This window comes from Lissotriton helveticus, chromosome 7 (genome assembly GCF_964261635.1).
Source record: "Lissotriton helveticus chromosome 7, aLisHel1.1, whole genome shotgun sequence".
NCBI classification, from domain to species: Eukaryota; Metazoa; Chordata; class Amphibia; order Caudata; family Salamandridae; genus Lissotriton; species Lissotriton helveticus.
This window is the reverse complement of record NC_136068.1, coordinates 1,540,382,627-1,540,398,903: the sequence shown is the minus strand read 5'-3', so window position 1 is coordinate 1,540,398,903 and position 16,277 is coordinate 1,540,382,627. Positions and strand designations below refer to the sequence as shown.

Genomic DNA, 16,277 nt, shown 5'->3' with positions numbered 1-16,277 from the left:
CACACTGTGCACCAATACCAGCCTCTCGTGCAAACCACCAGTGCCAGCTTTTCACACTGTGCACCAATACCGGCTCTTCATGCAAACTACCAATGTCAGCTTCTCACACTGTGCACTAATACTGGCCCCTCATCCAAACCCAGTGTCTGCTTCTCACACTGTGCACCAATATCGGCTCCTCATGCCTACCACCAGTGTCAGCTTCTCACACTGTGCACCAATACCGTCCACTCATAGCTACCACCAGTGTCAGCTTCTTACACTGTGCACCAATACCGTCTCCTCATAGCTACCATCAGTGTCAGCTTTTCACACTGTGCACCAATACCGTCCCCTCATAGCTACCACCAGTGTCAGCTTCTTACACTGTGCACCAATACCGTCTCCTCATAGCTACCATCAGTGTCCAGTGTCAGCTTCTTACACTGTGCACCAATACCGTCTCCTCATAGCTACCATCAGTGTCAGCTTCTCACACTGTGCACCAATACCGTCTCCTCATAGCTACCATCAGTGTCAGCTTTTCACACTGTGCACCAATACCGTCCCCTCATAGCTACCACCAGTGTCAGCTTCTTACACTGTGCACCAATACCGTCTCCTCATAGCTACCATCAGTGTCAGCTTCTCACACTGTGCACCAATACCGTCCCCTCATAGCTACCACCAGTATCAGCTTCTCACACTGTGCAGCAATATCGGTCTCCTGTGCAAACCACCAGTGTCAACTTTTCACACTGTGCACCAATACCGTCCCCTCATAGCTACCACCAGTGTCAGCTTCTTACACTGTGCACCAATACCGTCTCCTCATAGCTACCATCAGTGTCAGCTTCTCACACTGTGCACCAATACCGTCCCCTCATAGCTACCACCAGTATCAGCTTCTCACACTGTGCAGCAATATCGGTCTCCTGTGCAAACCACCAGTGCCAGCTTTTCACACTGTGCACCAATATTGGCCTTTCATACAACAGTGTAAGCTTCTCACACTGTGCAGCAATATCGGTCTCCTGTGCAAACCACCAGTGTCAACTTTTCACACTGTGCACCAATACCGTCCCCTCATAGCTACCACCAGTGTCAGCTTCTTACACTGTGCACCAATACCGTCTCCTCATAGCTACCATCAGTGTCAGCTTCTCACACTGTGCACCAATACCGTCCCCTCATAGCTACCACCAGTATCAGCTTCTCACACTGTGCAGCAATATCGGTCTCCTGTGCAAACCACCAGTGCCAGCTTTTCACACTGTGCACCAATATTGGCCTTTCATACAACAGTGTAAGCTTCTCACACTGTGCAGCAATATCGGTCTCCTGTGCAAACCACCAGTGTCAACTTTTCACACTGTGCACCAATACCGTCCCCTCATAGCTACCACCAGTGTCAGCTTCTTACACTGTGCACCAATACCGTCTCCTCATAGCTACCATCAGTGTCAGCTTCTCACACTGTGCACCAATACCGTCCCCTCATAGCTACCACCAGTATCAGCTTCTCACACTGTGCAGCAATATCGGTCTCCTGTGCAAACCACCAGTGCCAGCTTTTCACACTGTGCACCAATATTGGCCTTTCATACAACAGTGTAAGCTTCTCACACTGTGCACCAATATCGGCCTCCTGTGCAAACCACCAGTGCCAGCTTTTCACACTGTGCACCAATATTAGCCACTCGTACACCAGTGTCAGCTTCTCACACTGTGCACCAATACTGTCCTCTTGTGCAAAAGTAAGGATTTTTACAGATTTGGCAGAAACAAAACCCAACATTAACAATTTCATCGACGACCTGAGAGGTGAAAGTATTGGTAGGGGTAAGAAGGTAAGCAGGTCAGAAGGTAAGCAATGCAGCAAATGAACACATGGCCTGTGTGTGGGTGGTGAGGATGTAAAGTAAGAGGGGGGAACGTGTGCGAGTGTGTAAGTCTTGGTTGAGGTCTGCAGCGCGTTTATAGATTTCTTTATATGTTCTTTAGTAACATTGTTACGGTTTTATTGAACCAAACAGTAAACTTTGATTGACTGAATACAATTAAAAAGGAAACAAGGGTGACATCTGTGCCGAAGAGAACATGGTGGAAAATTGCATCAAAAACACACTCGAGAGAATATCAGGACGCAAGAAAGAGGGTGATCCCAAAGCAGAATCCATCATACCAATCTCTTTATCACATCCCAAAATGAATAAGAAAAGTCTGACCTCTAATAACCCCTCCCAGTCATACGCAGACATCCAATCCCAAAACTGTGCCCCCGCCTTAAAAACAGAGAGCATCGTAGAGTGAGGGTGTAAGACATGTAGCCGGAGTGTTGGCTATGCGGTATATGTAATCTGCGTACACGAGAGATAGCGCTGCTGTTTAGAGAGCGCACGCGGCACACCGACACAGGTCTCCCATTGTGCCGCCGTCAGGTGGCGACCCTTGCTCGGCTGTTAGAAGCGTGAGCTCATACGGTACGTACTGTGAGTGGCAGCTCTGCTGTCTGACATGCGAGGTGTGCATTACCTACCGCTCTCCGAGTCACCTAATGCCTATGTACTCTTCAAGGTAGCTCGTTTTTGACGTTTGCCCCTTTGTGATTGATTGGTGGTCAAGCGAAGGATAGCTCTCCGAGTATGAAGACCGTAAAAGTGTGTCCGTCTGAAAGATAGCTCTGCTGTGAAGACTGCGTGATGATATGAGTCAGTGCCGCCCTGTGTGAAGCTTGTGTTGTCTGGTTTGTGAACGCTATGGTGGCAGTTCTGATACCCCGTACCTCACTCACACTGCGTGAGGTGTCACTCAGAGGGATAGCTCTGCTGTGAATGAGAATAGTATGATTTGTGAAAGGTAACGTGATAACACTGCCGGCCCGGCCCGGCCCTCGCGCGGTGTGAGGTGTTGTCAGAGGGCTAGCTCTGATGTGTACAAGTGGAATGTGTCAGCCTGAAGCCTAGCTCTCCAGTCGGAGGGATGTGACAAACCTATTGTCAAGGCGGGGACGAGGGTGTGTGAGTTCATGATACCTCCCGGCCATGTGCCCTGCTGGGGCCGGAAGAGCAGAGCGGCCTCCCGTGCAGCCCCCGCCCCCTGCTCTTCCCCAGGGCTCCCTCACACACAGAGCCGGCTTTGAATATGCACCAAACGGCCCAGGTGTGAGAGTTTTGAACAGGCAAATGTGGCGAGGAGGCGGGGCCTCCCAGCGGGACACACACTGCAGAGGAGCCATGCGTACCCCTCGGACTCACAGCTTCCCAAGCCCCCACAACTGCGTCACCGAGGGCACGCCGATCTAGAGTTAAAACACCAAAAGTTACCCCAAACAGCTCGGTTCTCGCAGTCCGAGGCACTGCGGTCCCGCCCCCGGCCCCTCCCCCAGGTGCCCAGACTTTAGCTGCTGCAGGAGTTAGAAACTTCGGAGCATGTGTCTCAGTGCAGGCGCTTACCTTGCGTGACTTGGAAAGCTCTCGGTCTCCTTGCTCCGTCAGAGCCCGTCCATCGAGCCCTCCCTTCCCAGGGGTGTCCTGTCCTCCTCCAGGGGTGCTCTGTCCTTCCCTGGACTCTGCTCTCTCCCGTGCCAGGCTCTTTGTCTCGCGGGCTCCCGGGTCGCTCCTTATCTCGGGTGCTCTCCCGGCCTCCTCTTCCTGCCTCTGTTTCCCTCACACGTCCAGCTCCACTTCACAAATCTCAGCCCTGCCTCCCGCGTCCCCCGCTGTCTGCTTTTCTCACCCTGTCCCACCTCGCCCCCTCCTTCCTATCTGTCTCTGCCCCTCCTTTATTTTCGATGTCCTTACCCCTCTCTTCACTGTCTGTCTGTCTCGCCCGCTTCCCTTTCTCTGCTCCTGTCTCCTTCCTAGTACTTAGCCACTTCCCCTCACCTTGCTCTCAGTTTTCTCTCTCCCCAAGCTCTTAACTCGTTCCCACTTGTCAGTCCTCACGCCACGTCCTATCTGTTGCTTTCTCCCTTTGGTGTAATTACCATCTTCATTCTTTTCTACTTTCGCCCTCCCGTTTATTCCTTGTCACTCACTGTCACTTTTATTCCTTGTTACCCAGGCTCTTTCCACTTTCTTATCTTCACATCTGCCCCTGGCTCCCACTAGACACCTGTGTTTCCCTCTGTTTACCCGTCTCTCCTACTTTCCTCTATCATCTCACTTCCTTTCACTCTCCCTCCTCTACCTCTTTGTCCTCTGACTCGTTCTGTCTCTTCTGCCTTTCTTCCCACTTCTTTGTCTCTCTGCTCTTCTTGTCTCCGGCCTCTTCTCTCTTCCTCACTTCATGCCTCTCCCCTCTGTAACTCCTTCTTCCTCTCTGCTTCGTCCCCTCGTTTCCTCTGCCTCTCCCCCCGCCCTGTTTCGGAGTCTCACTTACACCCTCTCCATGAGTGTCTGACTGAGCCCTGCCTTCCAGCGCAGCCCGGGCTGAAAATACAAGGATTGGGTTTCTCCTCTGCTGCCCACTCCCCCTGTCCACCCCAGGCGTGTCTGAGAGAGAGGGAGAGCGCGGCCCGAGCCGAGGGGAGGGAGGGGGCGGAATGCGCTGTGTGAGAGTGATTCACCTCGCGGAGGTGGGGCGCCGAGAACAATGCAGGCCTCCCGGCGCAGGCAGCCGGGATCATCCGGGAGCTCAGGGCACCGCGCCTCCTGCCTCGACCCCCCATCGAGCAGGCACTTACTGAGCGGGAAAACAATGCGCAGGAGTCGCAGGCATTGTGAGGGTGAGACAGGGGAGGGGGGCTGCACACAACACAATCCGACCAGCTGAACGGGACAAACAACAGCAGCGCCAGAGTGAATTATTTAGAAGTGGCTCATGTGATTACACTGGAACCTGTGCGCCTCGGGCGCAGCTCTATGCGCTACCCATTGCTACATACAGAAGGGGGTGGAGCTGCATAGATTACCGGGCTCCTGTTGTTTCAGCTGGCCGATCAGTGCTTGGGATGAAGCCACTGGTTCTGTAGACTCGCAAGCCCTCTGTGTGTTCTGGGGCCCAGAAGTGAGTATAGGGGAACGAACGCCTGGTTAGTCTGAGACAGGGGCAGTGCCAGTCACCTGGGACGCATGCATGCTGCCGGACCCAGCCTGTTGCATGTCCAGGCGCTCGCCTTAGTGTCCAGCCCCCCCCTTTTCCCTGTCCCCCACACTACAAGACTTCGATGTGCTGCTCCGAGGTAATTTTGTCGCATTTAGTTACCGATCGTTACACCATCGCTGCAGGAAGGTGGTGCCCTGTCTTGACCGCCCTTTATGCGAAGACTGTCACCCGGATCCTACAGCAATTCGAACCCCATGAATTCCTGCCATTGGTGCAGCAGGTGCAGTAGCACCAGAGCCCGGAGGGGCCCACTGATAATTGCTGTGTATTACGATGCAAACATCATTTCAATGCACCACTGTCCTTGCTCGCACCAGGGCCCGTGGGACCCTAGCTGCGCTACTGCTTATAGACACACCCCCTCCGGAATACACGCACTTTCCACGACCGCCTCTACTGCTGATGGGTTTAAAGGTCTCGTTGAATCTCGCATTTTCATTTTCTCTCCCGGGACATACCAGCCGTTTCATCCCAGGCATGGCTGGCCTCTGCTTCAAACATAGTCGGTAGTTTGAGCCCCGCCCGTGTGAAAGTGACTCCTTTCTTTTCCACAAGAATTGAATACCGCAGCCTATACGTTTAGTAGCACTTTTAAGATGGCACACTGGATTCAGGCACCTGCTGCAGAGATCTGCGTATGTCCAGGAACTCCCAGGGTGTAGCGCTGACAGGCTAGCTCACGTTAGGGCACATAACGCAGAGAGCAGCATGTAATGTGCTAGTCAAAGGGCCGAATCATTACAAAACATCTTAGGGAGTTAATGTGCCTGCTGCAGAGCACTGTGTGTAACATGCAGCTCGCATGTTCACTTATTAGCAAGACAGCACAGTGGGTCTCAGCTCGTGCAGCAAAACTACTTGGATACCCTACAGGTTGCAAAGTTAGAGCCTGAGGGAAAGTTTAGTGGAGTATTTGCTGGATGCAAACATCTTTAAGTAGCCAGAAAGGGTCAAGACTGAATCCGTGCAGGGTTAACTAAAACGCTCTTTTTTCTGATGTCAATAAAATTAGGCCATTGATTTGGGTGGTAACATAAGCTTATTATTAAGTTCCAATATAATTTCGTATTTTATTAGTATAATTATGCTCACATATTACATGAAAGTTCTTATAATGTGCATTAAGTAGGCATGGCATTTCTTTGCCTCTGTTGAAGATAGGATATAACATTTAGCATCAAGTGCTTGCTGCTGTCTGTCCTTGTTCTTCTGATGTCTTCAAACACACTTTCTTCACTTTTTCTTTAGAAAGCATTTGTTTGCTAGGGTTCGGCTGTGCTGACTTTTGAGGCCTACTCAAGGCACAACTGTAGGAAAGGAGGATCTGTTTTTATGCCCCCCACCCCACTTTTTTCTGGTGCCATTCTGTTTTCTGCCTAGTCTGACTGCGATCCTGCTAATCGGGACCCCAGTCACTGTGCTCGCTTCCTAAATTGGACTATGGTAAGTACTTTGGTACCGTCCTAATTGGCTGCTGGTGTACCCTTTTAAGTCCCTAGTATATGGTACTGAGGTACCCAGGGCATAGGTACATGAGGGGTCTCCCATGTATTATGCCACCCATGAAAGACCACTCAAACTGTGACTACATGCCTGCCATTGCAGTCTGTGTGAGCTGGTGCTAGCACCACTCACAACAGACGTGTTTCCTTCTAAAAAAGACTTGATGAGTTGAACAAGGAACAGAATGAGTTTAAAGAAAATTTGGCTCAATCCAAGTCACAAAAGCTACAGAAAGATCTGAAACGTTGGTCATATGCAAATACCTACCCCTACTCCTGCCCAGAGTACGTACCGTCAACAGGTTCTGGGTCCAATTCAGATTCCTCTGCGGATTCCAATACAAGTGGTTCAAGCACTGACAGTATGAACAAAAGAGGAAGAGGGAGGGGTCGTGGTAGAGGAAGGGGATACCAACCTCCACAGCAACAGTACCCGTTTCAAGGCTGGCAGTCTCCTTTCCCACAACAAGGAATGGGACCATATCACCAAGCTGGTTTTCAACCCCCCTTTCCTCCAATGATGGGCTGGAACCCACATGTTGTGCCACATCCACAGTTCAACCAACCCCCCTTTGCACCTCCTTTTTTAGACAGAGGCAGACGGGGCAGGGGGAGACAGAAGAACAACACCCAGGTTCACTGGGAACAACCCGAGGTGGTCGGGGACAACACCCGGAGCAAAGCGGGGGATCAGAGGCCAGGCCCAAGCAACACGAAACCTTAATTACGAATTTGTCTTCATATAATCTTACGGTCGCTGAGAAAGGAGTTCTCGAGAAAGGCTTAGGTTTTATACCTACACCTCGACTTGATAGATTTAAGTTGCAATGTGAATTGAATGGTTTCTTCAGAAAATTGTGACTGAAGAGCTTCTTTGAAAACAGGGAGAAGGAGGAGCCTGATGTGATCAAAAGTGATACCGATTTCAGATTAAAATCATCTTTCACATCACCATTTCACACTGTCCCTCCAGAAATACTTGCATTCGAGCAAGCTGTTTTTCAAGAAGTAGAACAACTACAGGAGCCTGTTCCCTACAAAAATATGACCACGGCTGAGTTTCAAGCCATACAAACTTTGAGGGACAACAATGGTATAATTATCAAGAGTGCGGACAAAGGTGGAGGGTTGGTGATTCTAAACAAGTCAGATTACGCTACAGAATGTAGACGCTTACTGAACAACACCACCAACTACGTCCCGTTAACAGGAGATCCAACCAATGATTTGAGGGAAGAGATCTGCGAATTGGTGTCTGCGGCAGAGTGTGATGGACCCATCTCTAAAAAAGAAGCAGATTTCTTGACAACATCTGAAGGAAAGATGCCTTATTTTTATATACTACCCAAAACACATAAAAATGTGCTCCCGCCACCTGGACGACCCATTGTCTCAGGGATTGGTTCGCTCCTTGAACCGCTCTCAAAATACTGTGACTTTTTCTTAAGACCTATCATTCAATCCACAAGCACCTATTTGAAAGACACAAAGAGTCTTCTACAATTACTCAGAATGACAAAGATGCCAGCTGAACCCTGTTTCCTTGTCACCATGGACATCGAAAGCCTCTATACCTGCATCCCACAGGATGAAACCATCAGGGTATTAAGGGAGGCTTTGGAAAGATCACCATGGAATTTTGAAACAACTCGTGCCTTTGTGGGAGACTGCGCCACTTTGGCACTAAAAAGGAACCATTTCGAATACGAGGGTAAGATCTACCTCCAAGTGACTGGCACCTCAATGGGCAGGACTTTTGCCCCCTCGGTGGCAGGACTGTATGTGTTCAACTTTGAGAGCAATCACATTCTTAATCCCATTAATCCTTTTTCAACTAACATCATCGTGTGGCAACGATTCATCGACGACGTGTTCATGATTTGGCAAGGCGAGGAGACTCGTCTTTTCCAATTCTTTGATTGGGTGAATACATGTGATCAACATCTCAAATTCACACATGAACACTCCCCTGAGTCAATTACATTTCTGGATGTTACCATCAACAGGCAGGAGGACCTGTTGGAGACAAAAACCTATTATAAACCTACGACCAAGAACAATTTACTGCATTTCAAGAGCTACCACCCCGTGCCCTACGGGAGAATCTCCCGTACGGACAATTTCTTCGGATACGCCGAAATTGCAGTAGCCTTGTTGATTACAAGCAACAGGCAGGGGACTTAACAACTAAACTGGAACTCGGAGGTTACCCAAAAGGTGTCATTAGTAAAAGCAAAAAAAGAGCAAGAAACCAGCAGCGAGATACCCTCTTGGATGATCATCCCAAGATTACCAACAGCGTAATCCCTTTAACATGCGTAACTACTTACAATTCATTATCGAATGCTGTCAGCAAATGCATATAAAAAAACTGGAATATCGTCAACAGTCATAAGTTCAAATGGGAGAAACCCCTTTTTTCATATAAAAGAGCGGCAAGTCTAAAGGACTCCTTGGTCCATACTCGTCCCAGGAAGCTGACAGCTGTTAAACAACAAGCATCAATATTGAATGCATGGGGCATGCCTGCGGTAACTGGGCACTTCCCCTGTGGGAATTGTAATGTCTGCCACCTGACATGCCATACTAAAACCCTGAATCTGAGGAATGGTACGCAATGGGAACAACGCCACCATACAAACTGTAACACCAGTAATGTTGTTTACCTAGTTACATGTCCCTGCAATCTACAGTATGTGGGCATGACCACCAGGCGTATTAAGATCAGGATAGGTGAGCATCGCAGTAATATTCGTTGCCACAGAACTGCAACTAAAATGACAGCACATTTCTTGGAGAAAAATCACACTGCCAATGATGTACACTGGACGATTATTGAACATCTGGAAGCAGCCTCTGAATCAGTGCTATTCGAAAAGGAGCAACGCTGGGTATATCGTTTGGCCACAAACTCAGAAGGACTTAACGATGACATACCCTGGGGTTCAATCCTGCGACGTTAACTGCCCCCATACTCCTACTGCCTGATACTGACGCATGATGAACTTTATCTTGATACTCATAATATCTGAACTCCCATGAAAGCCCGGCATCAAGGCACCCTCAGACCCTGAATCCCCTTTGTAGATTTAGTCTTTCTAAAAAACTCTAGATCTAAACTCTAAAATAATCATACTATGATCATTGGGACATTCCTTCACTTCCTAAGGATATAACTTTTATTTTTCATCTTTTTAAGAATTATCCTAAGTAGTGCAAGATCACGAGACCCATTTACCTATATTGGTAAAATTAAATTGTTTGACACCATTATTCGATTAGGGTTCCCTCAGGGGATTCGAACCCTAACATTACGGAGGGTAATGAGCCACTGCCCCTTTAAATTTTAGTAGAACAAGGAGCACGTGATCCGGGCTCCAGCCGACAGAAATACGCGACCCCAGCTTTTGGCAAATCACTTCCGGGCTGACGGCAGCCATGAGTGTAGGTGCCAGGTGGGGAGTCGCGTTTGTCCGAGTAAGTAAATGCTTGCCGCTTTTGTCTGAGTAAGTAAATGCTTGCCGCTTTACAAAACCGAGCGGTTCCTAAGATACTTCGGTAAAGTGAGAGACTAATGGCTATAATTTTTCCTGGTGCAGATCTGACATCGCGTGAAGGTATTCCCGCGCTGTCAGTTTCCAAGGAGTAATTATCTCCCGGTCATTACATGAGTGTGCCTGCTTATACCATTACAACGATCGTGGACCTCTGGTTTTTTATATGCTATTGGTAGTTCAACTATAGATGGTTCTTTCTTTAATTTCATTGCTCTACTTGTTTTTAGAATAGGCAGTTCAGTCTAAATTAATTTTGATCGATACACTGCCTGCGTACAATGTAACACTACTGGAACCAGATAATAGTGTTTTGGTTTCTTCCTCTGAATATATCAATAAGAGATATTACTTACCTCTCCAAAAACATTGGAGTGTTTATGTTACCAAACACCAGACTATTGGCAACAAGCATAATGCAATACAAGAATAATCAACGGCTATATGTTTATGTATGTCATTATATGTGATGGTGTTTTGTCCTCCCATTTCCCTACAGGATTTTTACGCTCCTGTGATACTCAGTGAGCTGCCACGGACAAGAACCGTGAGTTAACAAAGAATTTTTTTCTAATTTTTCACATATAGAGCCTCACGGGAGGGTGCGCCTTAGTGAGCACACACCACCGGTGGCCTCTCTTTCTACTTTTAGGTCCTGACGAATGCTGAGCGAATACGCATACAGAACAGCAGAAACATGTTGACCACTGATCAAAGGACACAGGTGTTCCTAAATTAGAACCTAGTCGGTCCGCCTTCACTGTTTTTAATAATACGGATTGACCTATATTAAAATATTTTTGGGTTTCAACCTTGTATTTTTTAACTTACACTCACAGTTAATTCCACAATTCATTTAGAGCACTGTTGCACTCAACACATCCAGCTCCGCTGTAACACAGGCGTTGTAGCACGCTGGGGAGGCATTCGGCCACCCCAGCGGGGACCCAATGATGAAGCATGTCACCAACTAGTGGTGAGTGAGGGTCCTTTTACAAAGAAAGAATCTTTTCTTCCAATAGGCATCTTTGGTTCATGGGGCGTGTTATAATTTGTATTTTTTATGAAACTAGAGACTAGCTCAGTCACTCTAGTGTTTTCAAAGTCACTCCTTAGTTGTTTAGTAAATAAGTTGTGGGGTATAGGAGTGTCTACTCTAACCCTTCCTCTCTTGTTGTTTCTTGGGTCCTTCTATTTGAGGTCACTACACTTAAAACCTATAAGTCACTCCTAAGGTAGGTCTTTCAATCTTGAAGGTAGGGTGCTTGGTTATAATTGTGAGATTGCCCTACATGAGCAGGACACCCCCTACAAACCCAGGAGTCGATTCTAAGTGCAGTCCGCCATTTTATACATATAGTGGACATCAAGTCAATTACAAGATGTCTAACTATACATTGGCTGCACCAAAACCGGTCATGTTTGGTATCAAACATGTTGGAATCCTACCCCAAATTCGTTTCCAGTGTTGGATCCAGGATTTATTTATTTATTAGAAACAATCGGATGATTCCTTGACTTGATGGCGGAAGGGCCCTGTATCTGGAGAGTTGAGTCACATGAGCGGAGCGGTACACGGAGCAGAGCAATAGCGGCAGGGGTGCGGCGTGAGCTGCTGCGGTACTGGGAGCCACAGTACTGAGAGCCACGGTACCGGGACTGAGCCACTAGAGTACGTGTCTTCGCCGACAAACGCCAATAAACACCGGCAAGCACACCCGGAGCCGGAGCTGAAAACTGTAATGTTGATAGACTGCACGGTTGCGGTCTAGTTTATTGCGCACTTAGGCGTGCGCATACGTGGTGGCGTACAGACGCCACGTATCGTATAAAATAAAGGAGGCGTGGCCCAGTAGTTAGTTGGGACCACGCGGATACTCGAACTGGTGTCCGTGTCAGTTAATGAGCTGCGCGATCTGCCCATGCACCCGACACAGGCTAGAACCTGACAATGGCGACGAGGGAGTGAACGGCCCCACGCTGTGTTTCTCCCGACGCTCCGGCCTGCAATCCCTGAGCACCGATGCCAGCCCGGCCCCCAGGTCATCAAGCTCCTTCGGCCTGGCTGAGGCCCGTGTCCCGACCTCGGCAGTCACAGGCCTGGGCGCGCGGTGACGGCTTCGCTAGGGGCTAGTTAGCGCTGCATGTGCGCACGCTGTTGGGCGGATGCCCCAGACACGCCCCTCGCCTGCCTGGCCGGTAGGGGTGAGTGCACCTACATCCCATGCGGTCCTGGGAGGTCGCTAGGCCACACATCGTGCCTCCATGTGCCCTTGCCACCGAGGGTAGCCCCGCCTGCCGCAGACATCACAGCGGTAGATCGTGCCACGATGACGGCCATTCCTCCAATTGAGCCGTTTGTAGTGGACGGAGCGTCCGCTTCCCTGGCACCCAAATGGAAAGATTGGACTGAGCGACTACAGTTCTACTGTGAGGGTGCAGGAACGGCTAGAGAACGGTGCAGAGCGCTCCTCCTCCACCTCGGGGGTAAGGACATCCACAGAATTTACAAGACTCTAGAGGAGGCCACGCCACATACTTACGTCACCCTCCTTACTGCGCTCAACGCGTATTTCGAGCCTATGGCCAGCAAGGATTACGAAAGATTCATATTTCGGCAGGCCCGCCAGGAGGCAGGAGAATCCCTAGACGCCTTCCACGGGAGACTGAGGGAGCTCGCCAGCACCTGTGGCTTCAGGGATGAACAAGAGGAAATACGCGGCCAGATCATTCAGAACTGCTACTCCTCCGACTTGCGAGTCAAAATTCTCCAGGAAGATGGGAAACCTCTGGCCGACATCCTGAAACTAGGCCGCTCCAAAGAATTATCGCGTGCAAGAGCATCGCACATGGAGGCGGCACTACATAGGCCAGTGAAGGTCGAACAAGTCAACGTGGCAGAACAGGTGAATGTTGTCCGACCAAAACAAAGGCAATTCGGAAACAAGAAGCCACAAGATCGGCGAAAAGACTGCGGGTACTGCGGAGGAGTGCCTCACCGTGCGAAAGACTGTCCTGCGAATGGCAAGAAATGTGGCACATGCGGACGGATGAACCATTTCGCCTCAGTCTGCAGATCCTCGAAACAAAGACCAGAAGCAGCACACGCCATCCGAGAAAGCCCGGAGAGCGAAGACATGGATGATGACTCCAATGACTATCCTGTCCACTACGTCTTTGCCATCAACCAGCCAGCCAAGAAGAAGAGACACCTCCCGAAGTGTCGTATACGATTGAACCAACAAGAGGTGAGAGCCACCATCGACACGGGGGCCTCGATGGAACTCATGGCGGCCGACGTCTACCATCAACTGCGAGACAAGCCAATCTTGAAGACGGCGAAAATCCGTGTCTTTGCCTACGGACAGAAAACCCCGATCCCACTCATCGGGTGCTTCCAAACTGAAATCCGTCACCTGGATCGGAAGGTCCCCACAACTGTCTACGTGACGAAGGAGGGGAGTGGCATGCTCCTCAGTGGACGAACGGCGGAGGAACTCCAGCTAATCTTCTACGCGATGGCTGTACTGGAGGATGAACTGGATGCAATCCTCGACGAATTTGAAGCCACTTTTCGAGGCATTGGATGCCTCAAGGGGAAGGAGGTGTCGCTACACATAGATCCTTCCATCCAGCCAGTCGCCCTTAGACACCGAAAGATAGCCTTCCACCTCAGGAAGATAGTGGAGGAGGAACTCGAAGACCTCGAGAGGCAGGGCATAATTGAGAAAGTCGAAGGGCCCACACCCTGGGTATCACCGATTGTGGTGGCACGGAAGCCCAAGCAGCCAGGCCAGGTACGCATATGCGTGGACATGCGCCTGCCCAACGCAGCAGTCAAGCGGGAACGTCATTTGACACCGACCATTGACGATATCTTGGGCGAACTAAATGGCGCCAAATGGTTTTCCAAGATGGACCTCCGCTCCGGCTACCACCAGCTGCCCCTGCACCCCGATTCCAGGTACATCACCACTTTCTCTACCCATGTGGGACTCAGACGTTATCGGCTCCTCAACTTCGGCATATCCAGCGCGGCTGAGGTTTTTCAAAATACGATCCGAGAAGTACTGAGCGGACTTCCAGGAGTATTAAACGTCAGTGACGACCTGCTTATATACGCACAATCTGTGGAAGAGCATCACCAGCGGTTGAGGGGAGTACTGCAAAGAATTAAAGACTCCGGCCTCACACTACACAAAGAGAAGTGCCAATTTCTACAAAATAAAATGACCGAGACTGAGCAACGGTACTGTCAGATTGAGAAGAAGGCCATAGCGATCCATTGGGCGTGTAGACATTTCCACATGTATGTGTACGGACATCCATTCACCGTCTCCACGGACCACAAGCCCCTGATTCCACTATTCCGAGGGTCAGTCTCCAAACCACCCCCCAGGATAGAAAAGTGGATCCTGCAACTACAGGAGTATGACTACCGGCTGGAGTTCAAACCAGGGGCTACCAACCCAGCAGACTATCTCTCCAGACACCCCCGGGCAGCCACCAGCGGGGAAAAGGAGGATGCTGAAGATACAGAAGCATATGTGAAGGCGGTAGTCGAGAGGTCAAGGCCCTTGCCCATGAGTTTGGACATGATCATCGAGGCAACCAAAAATGACGAGATCTCCCAACTCATAGCGTGCGCCATACGCACCAACGACTGGAGGACCCTCCAAACATCGTTGAACAAAAGAACACCTCCAGCAAAAAGAGCACTGGAAACACTATTGAAGGTCAAGGAAGAACTATCAGTGGACAATCAAGGGTGTTTATTAAGAGGACCCCGAATTGTAATGCCTTCAAGCCTCACCCACCAAGCTATCACTCTCGCTCACCGAGGACACCAGGGAGTGGTAAAGACCAAGAGCAGGCTTCGCGCAAAAGTGTGGTTTCCAGACTTGGACTCCCAGGTGGAACGAGCCGTCAAAGACTGTCAATGGTGCCAAGCCGCCGGACCCCCAGACAGCCCGCCCCCGGTCATCACCGAAGACGACCCGCGGAAACCTTGGGAGCATGTGAGTGCCGATTTTGGCCATCTGCCAGATGGGAGACATATGCTGGTCATTATGGATGATTTCACGAAATATCCGGAAGTGGAAATTGTGACGACGCTCACCGCCAAGGAGGTCATAGCTAAGTTTGAAAAGGCCATCGCCACACATGGCATCTTTGAACGGGTCAAGACCGACAACGGGCCACCTTTTCAAGGACAAGAGTTTGCGGACTATCTGGCAGAGTGGGGAATACAACACAGGAAGGTGACACTCCGGTGGCCGCAAGCCAATGGAGAGGTGGAAAGATTTATGCGCACCCTAAACAAAATCATCCGGATTGCCCATGCTGAACGAGTCCCATTGGAAAAGGAAATATACTCGTTTCTCAGGGAGTACCGGCTTACACCGCATCGCACCACGGAGGCTGCCCCCGGCCCATCCGCAATGGGACGTATAGTCCGTGACACCATCCCCAGTCACCACACCTGGACTCCCAACAAGGCAAACTCGCGGAGAACATGGTCCAACAGGAAGAGGTCGAATGATTACGCCAGCTTTTGGAGGAGAGCCAAAGAATCATCTATAGATGAGAACGACCGAGTCTACGTAACGGACAGGTACCCGGGGAGTAAGTTCAGACTCCCTTATGAGCCACGGCCGTGGACCGTCACAAGCCGAAAAGGGACAATGATAACAGCTCAGCGAGGAGGAGAGACAGTCACTCGCAATGTTTCGTTCTCTAAAAAAGCGGCAAATCCGACAGAAGACCAGCCCGACCCAGAAAGTCATCAGGAATCACCCGACCGACCCGACGCACGCCGGAACATCCCAGACAGTGCCGGCAGTGACAGAAGCGACAGCCCTGCAGAGGGGCCACGAACCTCAGAGACACCTAAAGCTGCAAGTTCTCAGAGCCCCCTGGGGTCCCAGGCGATCATGCCTCCCAGTAACGAGCCACCCAGGAGAGTGCTATTCCGTGGGGAAGCGGCAGGCTACGGACTTAGAAGAAACCCAGCCCCTTCCTCGCAGCTGGCGGACTATGCGGTCGGCTGAATCTGAGCGGCTGAATCCAGAGACTGGTAACTGGCCGGATTGCCGTGAACTTTTTGTGTTACTGTTTATTCCAATACATGAGT

The 16,277-nt window shown here is 50.1% G+C and overlaps 1 protein-coding gene and 1 long non-coding RNA gene across 3 annotated transcripts in view; one reads left to right on the top strand and one right to left on the bottom strand.

Annotated features, from left to right (window-relative positions):
* The window catches only part of LOC144770464 (pleckstrin homology domain-containing family A member 7-like), a 252,788-nt gene extending 249,063 nt beyond the window's left edge, over positions 1-3,725 (bottom strand). For both annotated transcript variants that reach the window (XM_078654987.1, XM_078654988.1), the window contains exon 1: positions 3,435-3,725. The gene's annotated coding sequence lies outside the window, so the exon portion shown is untranslated. The remainder of the gene's footprint in view (positions 1-3,434) is intronic.
* Positions 3,726-10,020: 6,295 nt separating this feature from the next.
* The window catches only part of LOC144767528 (uncharacterized), a 39,370-nt gene continuing 33,113 nt past the window's right edge, over positions 10,021-16,277 (top strand). The window contains exons 1-2 of the long non-coding RNA XR_013598242.1: positions 10,021-10,067; positions 10,644-10,691. This is a non-coding gene — a long non-coding RNA (uncharacterized LOC144767528). The remainder of the gene's footprint in view (positions 10,068-10,643; positions 10,692-16,277) is intronic.